This window comes from Marmota marmota, unplaced genomic scaffold (assembly GCF_001458135.2).
Source record: "Marmota marmota marmota unplaced genomic scaffold, marMar, whole genome shotgun sequence".
NCBI lineage: Eukaryota > Metazoa > Chordata > Mammalia > Rodentia > Sciuridae > Marmota > Marmota marmota.
This window is the reverse complement of record NW_026000101.1, coordinates 20,131,165-20,143,748: the sequence shown is the minus strand read 5'-3', so window position 1 is coordinate 20,143,748 and position 12,584 is coordinate 20,131,165. Positions and strand designations below refer to the sequence as shown.

The 12,584-nt window shown below is 34.7% G+C and overlaps 1 long non-coding RNA gene across 1 annotated transcript in view; it reads right to left on the bottom strand.

Moving 5' to 3' along the window:
- LOC125610711 overlaps positions 1-12,584 on the bottom strand; it is a 489,175-nt gene that overhangs the window by 254,256 nt on the left and 222,335 nt on the right. The window lies entirely within an intron of this gene.

The following is a 12,584-nucleotide window of genomic DNA, read 5'->3' as shown; positions in this document are numbered from 1 at the left end:
GAGAGTGTCTGACTATAGCATGAACATTGATAGACTATTATTGTTTAGATTAGTATCCCCTAAAAACCCACATGTGTAACAGTACAAGGAAGTTCAGAGGTGAAGTGATTGGGTCATAAGATTCTTAATCTAATGAGTGCATTAATCTACTGATGTGGATTAACTGGGTGGTAACTGGAGGCAGATAGGGTGTGGATAGAAGAGGTATATCATTGGGGTTTTCCTTTAGGATATTTATTTTGTCCCTGGAGAATGGTTCTTTCCCTCTCTGCTTCCCAGTGCCATGTTCTCAGCTGTTTTCCTCCACCATACACTTCCACCCTGATGTTCTTCTACCTCACCTCAGGCCCCATGGAATGGAGCTGGTCATCTGTGAACTGAGACCTCTGAAAATGTGAGCCCCCAAATAAACTTTTCCAACTCTAATTGTGCTTTTCAGGTCTTTTGGTCACAGAAGTGAAAAAGCTGATTAAAACAGACCCTTAACTTTGCGTGTTTTTTTTTTTAAACAAAGACTCTTAAGTCACTTTATATCTTCTTTAATAAAATAATGAAAATAGCTAATTTTACATCAAATCATTTAATTCTCAGATGTTGTGCTAAGTTCTTTGGATGCATTATTTAATTTAATCCTCAGAACAACCTTCTGAGGCAGATACTATTTTCATCCCTATTTAATAGATGAAACTATTAGGCACTAAATGTAAATTAAATTTCCCCAAGATTACAGAGCTACATTATGGGCAAAGCTATGATCTAAAACTAAAGTACTTTAATTTTCCAGGACCATGATTTTTCTCTTTGCCTAAGAATAAAAAATCAGAGTTATTCTCTAAACAACAACTATTTGTATCTAATGGACATTAATGACTGAGATATACTAGGAGATCACAGATATGACATGGGTAGAGGTGACAAAGATTTCTTACCCTACAATTTCAATTGTAGACCTCTGTGATAGTTATTTATTTGTCATAATTCCTTGAGTTCTCTTGATTTTTTCTTTTCTCATCCATTCATCTGTATTATTTTGTTATATTTTATGCACTCACTGCTCACTGTCTTGTATCCCTCTGTAATCCATAAATACACATAAAAATACATACCACAGCAGTCTTCTCAGAAAGAAAATGGTGGGCAATGACATATAAGTAATAAAACTGCAATTAGCAAGTAATTACTTCATTACATTTCCATCACTCTCTTTAATTAAAAATTCATTGTCTATAGTTAGGGATGTCTACAAAATTATCACAAATTTATCATACATTAAAGATTTTTAAATCCCTGAATTTTGAACAAAAGTTTTATATCAATATAAGTAAATGAATCTGTCACTTAGCAAAGCCAATGAGGCAGACAGAAACAACCCTGAAAAAACCAATACCTCTAGAAAAATCCTTGACAATTAGTCGGTATATTATATCACCAGAGGAATGACTCATAAAGACCACAGGATTATTAACCTGGTCCTCTAGTGGTATATTCAACTGTCCTTCCAAACCTCATGGTGGATCTCCATTGCACATATTCAGTATGATGTTATTTCCTCTCCCTCCTCTTTCATCAAGCAAGTAAAGCATGGATCTGGAATCTAGGCTTTAAACTGACCTTATAGACAATGTAGGGTAGCCCCTCTCCTTTACTAAAGAAGGGACTAAGTCCCAGGGAGATTTAATAATTGTTGAGATCACACTTCTAGGTAGACTTAGTACTGGAACTAGACCCCAGTCTCAACACTAATTCTTTGATATTTCTGATGCAACCATACTACATACTTCCCAGGAAAAAGTGTCAATTCTAATGACTATTGTGGTATTTAACCAAATATAAATTAATTCTATAGAGTATAGCAAATTATTAAAAGTAATAAATAGTTCTGCAATTTCAAAACCATTTTCCTACAAGGGAAAAAATAAAGAAGAAAAATTTTCTAGAAAATTCCTCCTACACATTTGAAATTTCACCTCATATAAGGGTTAAGAATCAGAATGCACTGCTGAAACTCAGAAAAAGTCCCAGCCACTCAGGCCTGAATTGCCAGCAGCCTGTGTCCACACTTCTCTCTGTTCAGGTTTCTGTTTCTAGATCAGCAATACAAATCCACTGTGACAAGAAGCAAGTAGTGTGGGTGATCTCCATCACATAGCCAAACAATTTTTTTTAATAATTCATTCATTTAATTTAGGACAGAGAAAGTGGGTATTTAGAAAGGATCTATTTGGTTGACATATCAAACTAACGTACTGTCATCGGAAAACCTCAGAACAAAATTTTGTTGAGAAAATTTTTTTTTTCCTTTGAAGGAATAATACTGGAAAATTGAGATGAGGGCTAAAGATAGAAAGACTAGAGAAGTATTTAGATTGGTGACAAATTTTGGTATTTTTGCTGTTAGAGAAAACTAAACATCTTTTTAATTAGCAGAAAGAATATTAAATTTGGGCTTCACAAGAACTACTTACTGAAGACCAAGTGAATATTGTTTTTCATTTATATTTTGGTAGGGCAAAAATACAAGTCACAAGAAGGATTTGCTGCCAGAAGTAACTGTGTTGTCTGTGGTACTTCAAAACAAAACAAAACAAAAACATGCAAGCACACAGTGCGACATAAAACTTTTGCCTTCATTTAATTTTCAATATATTCATGGTGATTCAAAAAAAAATACTGTACAATTCCTTCATAATTAAAATGGAACTGATTTTCTGGTCTCGAGAAACCAGATGCTTTGATTATTCATATTGTAAAGCCTTTGAATCTCAGCAAAGAGTAAGCAGGCAATGAAGATTTATGAGTAGAAGGTCAGCTCGAGGTAGGGTTTAATGAGAGAAAGCACAGTGAGAGAACTGCAGCTGCCATGGTGGTTTCCGTGCGCCCTGCTTGGCCATGTTTTAAACAAGTAAACAGACACCCCCAAGGCAATAAGAGGGACTAAGTAGATGGAGAGAAAATGAAGCTGTCAGAGTTAACAATGATTTGTGTCTCTCAAATCTATGTATAAAGGATGATCCAAGTCCTATTGTACTTAGGTGTGAAAGTGAGACCTTTGATTTGATTACCCTGACCCACCCACCCTGTTCTTTCAGGAGTCATTTGGCATTCTAGTTATAAATAATCTTATTTTGTAAAATGTATTTCCCTAATAAATTATCATTTCCTCATAAACAATTTGAATATATCCTATGGTTCACTCAGCATCTCATTTTAACTCTATAAAACTAGAACACTCAAGGAACACTTCCATTTATGACCCATTAAAGGGATCTTTCCACAGGAAAACACAAAATAAAGTAGACAAAAGACTTGAAATAATTGTTACAGATGTTGGACATCAAGCAGCAGAGGAACAAACACATCCCAGAAAGGCAAAACAAATAAAATTAACCCCGTGGGTTTTGTGGTGTATTGAATGAAGAGTTTCCAGGCCATAGTGCAAAAAAAGGAACTCTAGAAGAGCCCAGCAGATGCTCTAAATGAGGGAGGTGGTGTTGGAAGTTCAAGGAAACCAAGATTACTAGAGTTTACAATTAAAGATAACTACAGAAGAGAATGCTGCTTAGAAAGTAGACTCGGGACATCATTAAGTCTTTTGTTACAGACTGTTACTCAGTTTCTGCAACCAAATACCTGAGATAATCAACTTAGAAAGAGGAATTATTTATTCCAACTTAAAGTTTTGGAGATTCTGTTGCTTTGGGGCCTGTGGCAAGGCAGCACATTATTGCAGGGTAGCTGTTGGAGTGAGCTGCCTGGAAGCCAGGAAGCCAGGATGTGAAAGGGGAAGAGGAAAGAACCGGGGTCCCTTCAAGGGCACATCCCAGTGACCTAACTTTTTCCTACTAAAAACAAAGATTGATAAAAAATGAACAGTGTTATCCTATGAAAAAAACTTCAAGTGGCCTAATACGTAGTCCTTGGGGCAAGAAGAAAGGTAGAATTGAAAAATCTCAAAAAAATAATTGTCAACTATTATAAATTTCCAAATTTGATGAAAAGCGTAAACCTACAGATGAAATGAGCTCAACAAATACCAGGCAAAAGAAACACACACAAAAAAAAACTAAATCAAGGTGCATTATAAACATTTTGTAAAATCTGGAATAAAGAAAAATATCTTAAAAGTAGTCAGAGAGTAAAACCATATGTATAAAGTGACCAAGAATGAGAACACATTTTTCATCAGAAATTATGTAAGTTATAAAACAGCCAAGTGAGATTTTTAAAATATCAAAGAATTGTCCAGCTATAGTTCTTTACCTTACAAAAATATTTTTCACAAATGAAGATGAAATAAAGATCTTCTTAAACATGAGAAAGTGAAAGAATTCAGATCAACAAACTTGTGCCAAAAGGTAGTACCAGAAATCAATAAAATAAAAAATAAAAATAGGAATCAGTAAAACTAACTACTGATATTTTGAGAATATAAACAAAAATAAAAAAAACAAATTGGTCAGAAATAAAAAGTGACATACAGATTATCAATATTGAATGTAAGATAGTGATTTTACTATAATATTTTGAGATAGATTAGAAACATTTGGTGATTTGAATATAACAAAAAAGACAATACATTTTAATCAAGTGATATTTGTCTATGGAATGAAAGGCAAGTTTTTTATTTAATAGAATAAATTTTATTCTCCACTTAATAGTGAGAAAATGTATACATTCATCTCAATAGATGAAGAAAAAGTAGAGAAATATCCAATATTCAATCCTGGAAAACCTGTCAGCAAATATCTGGAACAGAAATAAACTTCGGTAGATAAATGGATTATAAAATGTGGCATATATACACAATGGAATTTTACTCAGCAATAAAAGAGAACAAAACCATGGCATTTGCAGGTAAATGGATGGCATTGGAGAAGATAATGCTAAGTGAAGTTAGCCAATCCCAAAAAAACAAATGTTGAATGTCTTCTCTGATATAAGGAGGCTGATTCATAGTAGGGTAGAGAGGGAGAGCATGGGAGGAATAGATGAACTCTAGATAGGGCAAAGGGGTGGGAGGGGAAGGAAGGGAGCAGGGGGTTAACAATGATGGTGGAATGTGATGGACATCATTATACAAGGTACATGTATGAAGACACGAATTGGTGTCAACATACTTTATATACAACCAGAGATGAAAAATTGTACTGTATACATGTAATAATAATTGTAATGCTTTCTGCTGTCATTTATTTTTTTAAAAAATCAATAAAAAAAGAAAGAGAGAAATTACACAAGTAGTTTTGCTGTAGATGACATCTTTGACTGAAGAAACCCACAAAAGTTGCCTATTGCTATTTCCCCCTGTTTTCCAAAGATGCATTTTGTGTCTTAATGATTAACTGCAAGATTACTTACTTGGGGAGAAAGAAACTAAAAAGACATGAATCATGACTTTGTAATCCATTACTTTTCTCTAGGTTCACAGAATGCAGGATATCTGGTGACCCCTAAATAGCAAAAGCCTATAGGCCAGAATAAAAGACTACCACAACATTTGTAACTACTCTGATACCCACCTATCTGATATGTTTCCCCCAAATCCATATGTAAGCTCTGCAATTGCAAACTGTAAGCTAGATTTTTTTTAAGGTTAAAAGTCCCCATCTTTCAACTTGCAAACTTGTTGCCAACAAAGCTTTCTTGCCCAACACTATGTCCCCTGCATTATTGGCTTCTTTGGTTGACAGAGATAGTAGACCTTTCCTGGTTACAATATTAGCTTCCAGGACAGTAGAAACAGGACTGTATTCCCCACTTTCCTAGGCAGAAACTTTCTACCATACACAGCGAATCTTCTGGACATGCTGAGATCCAGAGAATGAAAAGCACAGGTATACTAAAAGTTAGGGATACTCTCAAATAAACTTTTTGGTTCTAGATTACCTGAACTCCGGCTATCTGAACATGTATTATAAACCTGTTCATTTAAAGCACATAACACTTCCCATAGGACAACGTGTAAAACTTAGTCTTAAGCCAGGCATTTTAAGCATATAAAGATATCAGCTTCTGAGTAATAAAGGATGTTGGAATATCTGTGATTGCATATGTTTGAACCACTGTCATAGTTCCCTTTGATGTAAGATATGACCCATAGTCAGAAGCAGACTTGTACAGGATAGATAACAATGAATAAGTTGTTTCATTCATGAGAAAATGCCCATGAAGTTAGACACTAAAACTATATGAATGTTGCCATGGGAATCTAAGCTGCTTGTTCGTTGATTTGCTTCTGCTTTGTGGACTTACTGGAACCCATTCTCACGTACACTATTTTCATTTGAAATTGAAATCCTGCTTGCTGTGCATGTCCAATTTGTGGTTCATTTGATCAAATAATACCCGTCCTTCATGGGCATTTTGGGTCACATAGTCAAAGATTCAGTCTCTGCCAAGGCAAAAATTCAGGGGCCATTTTGCAAAGAGAAGACAGTTATTACAAAATAAACCAAAGCCTTACTGTCAAACCCTAGGGAGTTTTGAGACTTGCCTATACAACTCTACACAGTGTATTTGTCTAAGTGAGATACTTCTAACAATACTGCATCTACTGAATCATAAAACCCAAACAGTAGAGTAGGTTGTATCCAACATGGACTTGTAGAAAAATTCCTTTCTTGGTCCAGGCTCTACTCAAAGCTGTAAATAACTTAAGAAGTACACCCCCAAACTGTTTATGTTACCTCAAAGACACAATGAAGCTCACCAAGGATTACTGTTTTGTTTGTTATGTGCAGTCCCAGGTGGGAAAATGTGTTCCTCTCTTTACTGAGAATAACCTGACACAGCACTGAACCCTAGAAAATTCGATGTTTCAAGGACTCCAATCTTTTATGTCTGTTTATCTCCCATCCTCTGTCAAGCACATGTCTTAATAGGAAATCTAAGATGTTTGCCTTACCAGGTCCATTTACTACAATGTCTCTAACCTAATAGATGAACTTGATGTCCTGCAGGATATCAAGATGATTAAGAATCCTCTTTAATGAATTTCAACTGAAAGCAGGAAAGGTCACCTATCCTCAAGGCAAGACAGGAGACTTTGGTCCATGAGGAATGTTTATTTACTGGTAGAACTAAACAAGAAAATTTATTCTAATTTAAAATTAGAGCTGTAGCAACATAGCCCAATGAAAATATCACATCTCTAATTGTCTGGTTATATCTGTTAAATTGTAACTATTTCTAACTCAATTGGTTCTTTCTCTGGCAGTGTCAGCAGAATTAAATGGTAGAGAATTAAATGGTAGAATGTAATGTAGAGGTTATCACCAACCTCACATCTAGAATGATGGAATTAACTTCTGTTATTTCTCCAGGGCCATATTATGAGTTCATGATATCAAAGAAAGTTCTGGATGTGGGTGGTTTCATAAGCTTCCTCTTGATCTTTTTTACCATCTTTGTCACCTTACTGGTCAGAAAACCATCTGAACAGAGAACTGTCTATAACTATACTTTCCATTGTACTTTCCACTTACCATGGGGCTAAGATAACCAAAGGATATTTCTGTAATTCCACCAGCCATTTTCTTTTAACACCCAGAGTTACTTCCACAAAGGGTTGCAGGTGTATCTTTGGAAGGCTTTAGGAACATTTCATAGAACACACCTGTGCTGGTGTTTCAGCATTATTCTTCAAAGGACCCAAGCTGAGAGATTCTGGATCTGTTAGCCAAATTAAGTCTGCGAGCTAGGCTAGCCAGATTTCTGCTCTCTTGCTCTAAAACTTTTCCTCTTATATATAACAAACATAATACTGAAAGCAGCCCTTTTTCCCCAAAAGAACCCATAATTGACTATGTATGAGTACCAATTCCTGAAGGTCAAACCCCTTTGCCTTTATGATGTATTGACCTCATTTTAACACTGGTAGTTAAGTGCTTCCACCATGCTCTATTACTCTGGTATTCACTCATCATTCCTATAAATTAAAACAATCTGATTAAATTATACCCTAAAGAGTTAAGGCTGTCATATAGATTTTCAAGGACACTGGTATACACCCACCAACATTTATCTTCATGCCTTGGTGAAGGGAATTTCCTTTGGCCCTTTCCAGAGTAAAATAGGATCAGGGAATGTCCAACCAAATAGATAGTAGATTCAATATTTTCATTTCCTGGAACCTATCTGACCTACCAGGGAAGTTCCAGCATTTCAGCTACTTTGACTACAGTCTACACCATAAGTTTAAGTTTAAAATTATTCAAACCAGCATATTTTACCACCATTTCCCAGTCCTTTACCTAACACATAAGATACCATCATGTAAAATGAAAATGAGTAATGGGGTGAAATTATCAGCATAACTGATTGCCTGGGACTAGGTAGCACCCAATGACACAAGATATCATTTTAATTGTGTTTCTGATTGTTGCATTGCTGTTCCTTGGTCATGTTTATATGCTTCAACACAATTTTATATGTATAAGATGAAATATCTTTGGTAGCAAACATTTGTGACTTTTCCTTGTTTTCCAGAAGTAACAGCAAATCCCTTAGTACTAAATAATTTGTTATGTGAAGCTATCAGTTCTTTAACACTTTTCTGGTCTTTTCACTAAGTCCAAATTGCTTAGTAAATTCCATGCTTTTTTTGCTTTAAGACAGTTTTGGTGGAATTGTCTCCATGGCTCTACTATTATCTTTTATGCCTTCACTTCACTCAGTACATTTATTTTTATATTTTGTCATTCATTTTTCTTCTAATACAAAGTATTTGGAGGCTTTTAAAGTCTCTTATTATCTCTGCAGCTGAGTTTCTTAGAAAACATTTTCACTCAATAATGCAAGAAAGAGGAAAGCAAGAATACAAACAAAAGTAAACCCTACATGCACAAAATGTGGTTCTACAGGAAGAATAGTTAAGGTAGACTGCAGGGCACGCTATGATCTCTTTCCAGGATTGAAAGACAAATTCTTTGACTAGCTTGCCTTGTGGATTTGTTACAATAGGTTTTTATGGAAATAATCAAACAATTTTACAGGTTCTCACATTAATGTTTCAGAGAGTGAGGGATAACTGTACTTAGCAAAATCTGGAACAGAAAAAAATGAACTCTATCATTGGAATTATCACATAAGTTTTAATCAGCTTTCTGATATGCAGCCTGATTTAAGGGAACATCTCATCTCTGACAACTTTCTCACCTAATAGCTAACAGAAATTATTTTAGACATGTCATGACCTATCAAGTCATATTCCCACATCACTAACAATGGAGTACATTCTAACAAGTGCATCATTACTCAGTCTTTGCTTGTGCATATATCACAAAGAGTACCTACACAAGCTAACATGGCTACAAAGTTGAGAGACATATAATCATATGGGACCACCATCAAATATACATGAAGTCCATTATTATGTCATTAGGCAGCACAAGACTATAATTAAATTACATCTAAAGTTTGAATATAAGTTTACCTTCAAAGAATGAATACAAAGAATTTTTTAAACAATAGGTTTATTCTCAATATATATACTTAGCTCACTATTTATAAATACAAGGCTGAGAAAATTTGGTAATTGTCACATCCAATCAGTTACCAAAGTTTTTGAGAAGAAGCAAGACTTAAATATGATTTTAAACAAAAATAAAAATCCAAGTTGATTATATAAAAACTACATTAATATAGACTGCTAACAAAGGGGAGACAAAGAATGATGCTTAGAAGTAAGGGCAAAGAATCAAAGGAAGATGGTACCACTGTTTATTCCACACTATCAAATATCAATGGAACTAAAAGCAAGTGTCCTGATGCTTAAATACCCAAGGCCTATGGTGAGACAGAAATAGGTCATTATTTTTTTTTTGGGGGGGGAGATCATTTATTTGTTTGTTTTGTGAACCATGGAAAGAGCCCCTTGAGAACTCCTGTCTTTCTACTCACTAAACAATCTTTTGATCATTGGACCTTCCTCTAGAAATGACCTGCAAATCTCCTGGATCAGAGAGAGAGAGAGAGAGAGAGAGAGAGAGAATCTCCTGGAGAGTTGTGTCTCATTGGTTTTGTGAATAATATGGTGCAGAGAATATTTTTTGCACAATGCCTAAAACTCACTGTTATTATAAAGGATACCTTAATTCAGATTTTTCTAGCTAATCTGGTAGCAAGAAAATGAATTACATACTGAATAATCTAAAGAGAAAGCGGAATTGGGATCTTATCTGCACTTCAATTTCCATCCTATGAGGGGAAAAAAATCTTTAGAAAATCCTTATTCTTTCATCTAAAATAGAGCCTGCCCATGGCTGCAGAATGAACAGAAACATACAGGCAATCTCTGTATGTAATTATCAGCACGGAGCTAGCAATACCACTTTGGAACCAAGATTATGTGAACAACAAAGATCCCCATTGTTCAGAGCTTAGGCGAAAGCCATCACCAGCCACACCTCCTCTACGCATGGGATTCTGATTCACTTATGTAAACAGGCATATATCACTCAACTCTGAGAAAATATGTTCGTCTGCTGGCTCCAATATATTTCAGTTAACTTTTTCATCATCATGACCAAAATACCCAACAAGAACAACTCAGAAAAGGAAGAATTTATTTGGGGCTCACTGTTTCAGAGGTTTCAGTCCATAGATGGCTGACTCCACTACTCTGGGTTCAGTGTGAGACATTACATCATGGAAAAAGAGTTCAGAGGAAGAAAGCTACTCAGCTCATGGTGGGGTCACAAAACAGAGAGAGAAAGAAAAGCAAAGGGAAGAGGTCATGGAGAAGATGAATCCTTCCATAGCAGTGCCCTCAGTGATCCCACCTCCTCCAGCCACACCCCACCTTTTTACAGTTACCACTCAATTCTGGTGTTATAGCTCTCACATCTCAGGATGGACTGGTATGTTACAGCTCTCACAATCCAATCATTTCATCTCTGAATATTTCTGCTTTAACAGATGCTTTCTGGGTACATCTCATATACAAACAATAACACAATAAATGAATCAAGATTAGTCTAAGCCAACCATAATAATTTTCCATATATTTCCATTTTTGCATATTTTTCCCCTAGGCTGTCTTGATAACGTGGATCATGGAACAAAGGCTCCAGGTAAGAAGAAAGGATAAGTTCTCCTAAGGAAATCTTGGAAGAGATTATTTTCCCAGATAAATACTTACAACTTTTAGATAGGGAAAGACTTTATCATAGTTCTTTCTTTTTAGTTAAAGATATTGGGATAATGAAGTGATTCTTGGAGCTATAGTGGCTATTTTGCAATAATGTGCCCTATGACTTAAGGCAGCTAGTGGGTTTGTAGTCATTTGCAGCCAAATAAATCCCAACATACTCATCTTTGAGCAGAAAACTAAAAGCAACATGGATAATTGGCAAATATTATTTTGACACTGCATTTGATAAGCTATATGCAATAATTTGACTAGCTTTCTGTTCTCTCACTATTTAAATTTATTTCGTCTCAAATATAACAAATTAAGTTCTTAGCCAAAAAAGGCATACCAAAGACTAGCCACTGCTAAGATAAATGAAGATGCTTTGTCTTTAAACTAGGTAATTATTGCAAATAATCTCTCTACAGACATAGTTTCATTAACACAAGTACCTGACTCTGGCTTTCATAAATGGGAATTTTAATCTTAGCTTTCTGAATCTAAGTCCGCATTTATCTATATCAGATCCATGGAGAACAGTATAATAATTTTATCTAGATATTTTAGAAATCCATGGGGTTAAATTTTTAAATCTTCATTTTGTGCATTTCAAACTCAACTTTGGTCCTACTTTTCAAATACTTCTTTTCCAAAGTAGAAAGTAATCAATTAGCATAATGATATTAAGTTGAAATGTAGATTAGATTTATTTCTTAAATAATTACTTCTTTTTAGTTACCCAAATAATGTATTATTACTTTCCCATAAATCAAAAGCCAATATTAGAAATAACCAAAGTACCCAATGATGCTTTACCAGAGGTAACCATTATTGTAAGTTTGTGATTCTTCAAGTATTTACTATTTGATTAGAGTTTTACCCATATAAATATATATGTGCATGTATTTATTTATGCATATATCTTCTTGGATGTATATGTATTTAAATATATATGTGTATTTTGTGTTTTCTTTTTACATAAATTATGTATACTACACACATCATTATTTTTCCATTTGAAATGTTTCTTTAATTATCCTGCAGAATTTCATAGTGAACATGACCTATAGTTTAATTGTATAAACATATTGTTGAATATATGGCAGTTTCTGATATTTTGCTTTATAAACAGTACTACAGTGAACATTCTTGCACAGATATCAACTATAAGTGAATGTCAAGATATGCATGAATAAGTGGAATATCAGAGTACATACGGCTTAAGTTTCAATAGAGTTTTCCTGATGGAATTACTAGTCCAAAGTTTATTCCAATAAGAAAAGTGTAAGAAAATACTTCCTGCTGAATCACTTGAGATCATTGTATCCTTCTATTTCTGATACACTGATCTATGAAAGTAAGTACCCCAGGGGTAATTCACAATTTCCAGAATGTAAGTGAGGTCCAGCATCTCTTTTCTCTCTCTCTCTCTCTTTTTTTTTTTTTTTTTTTT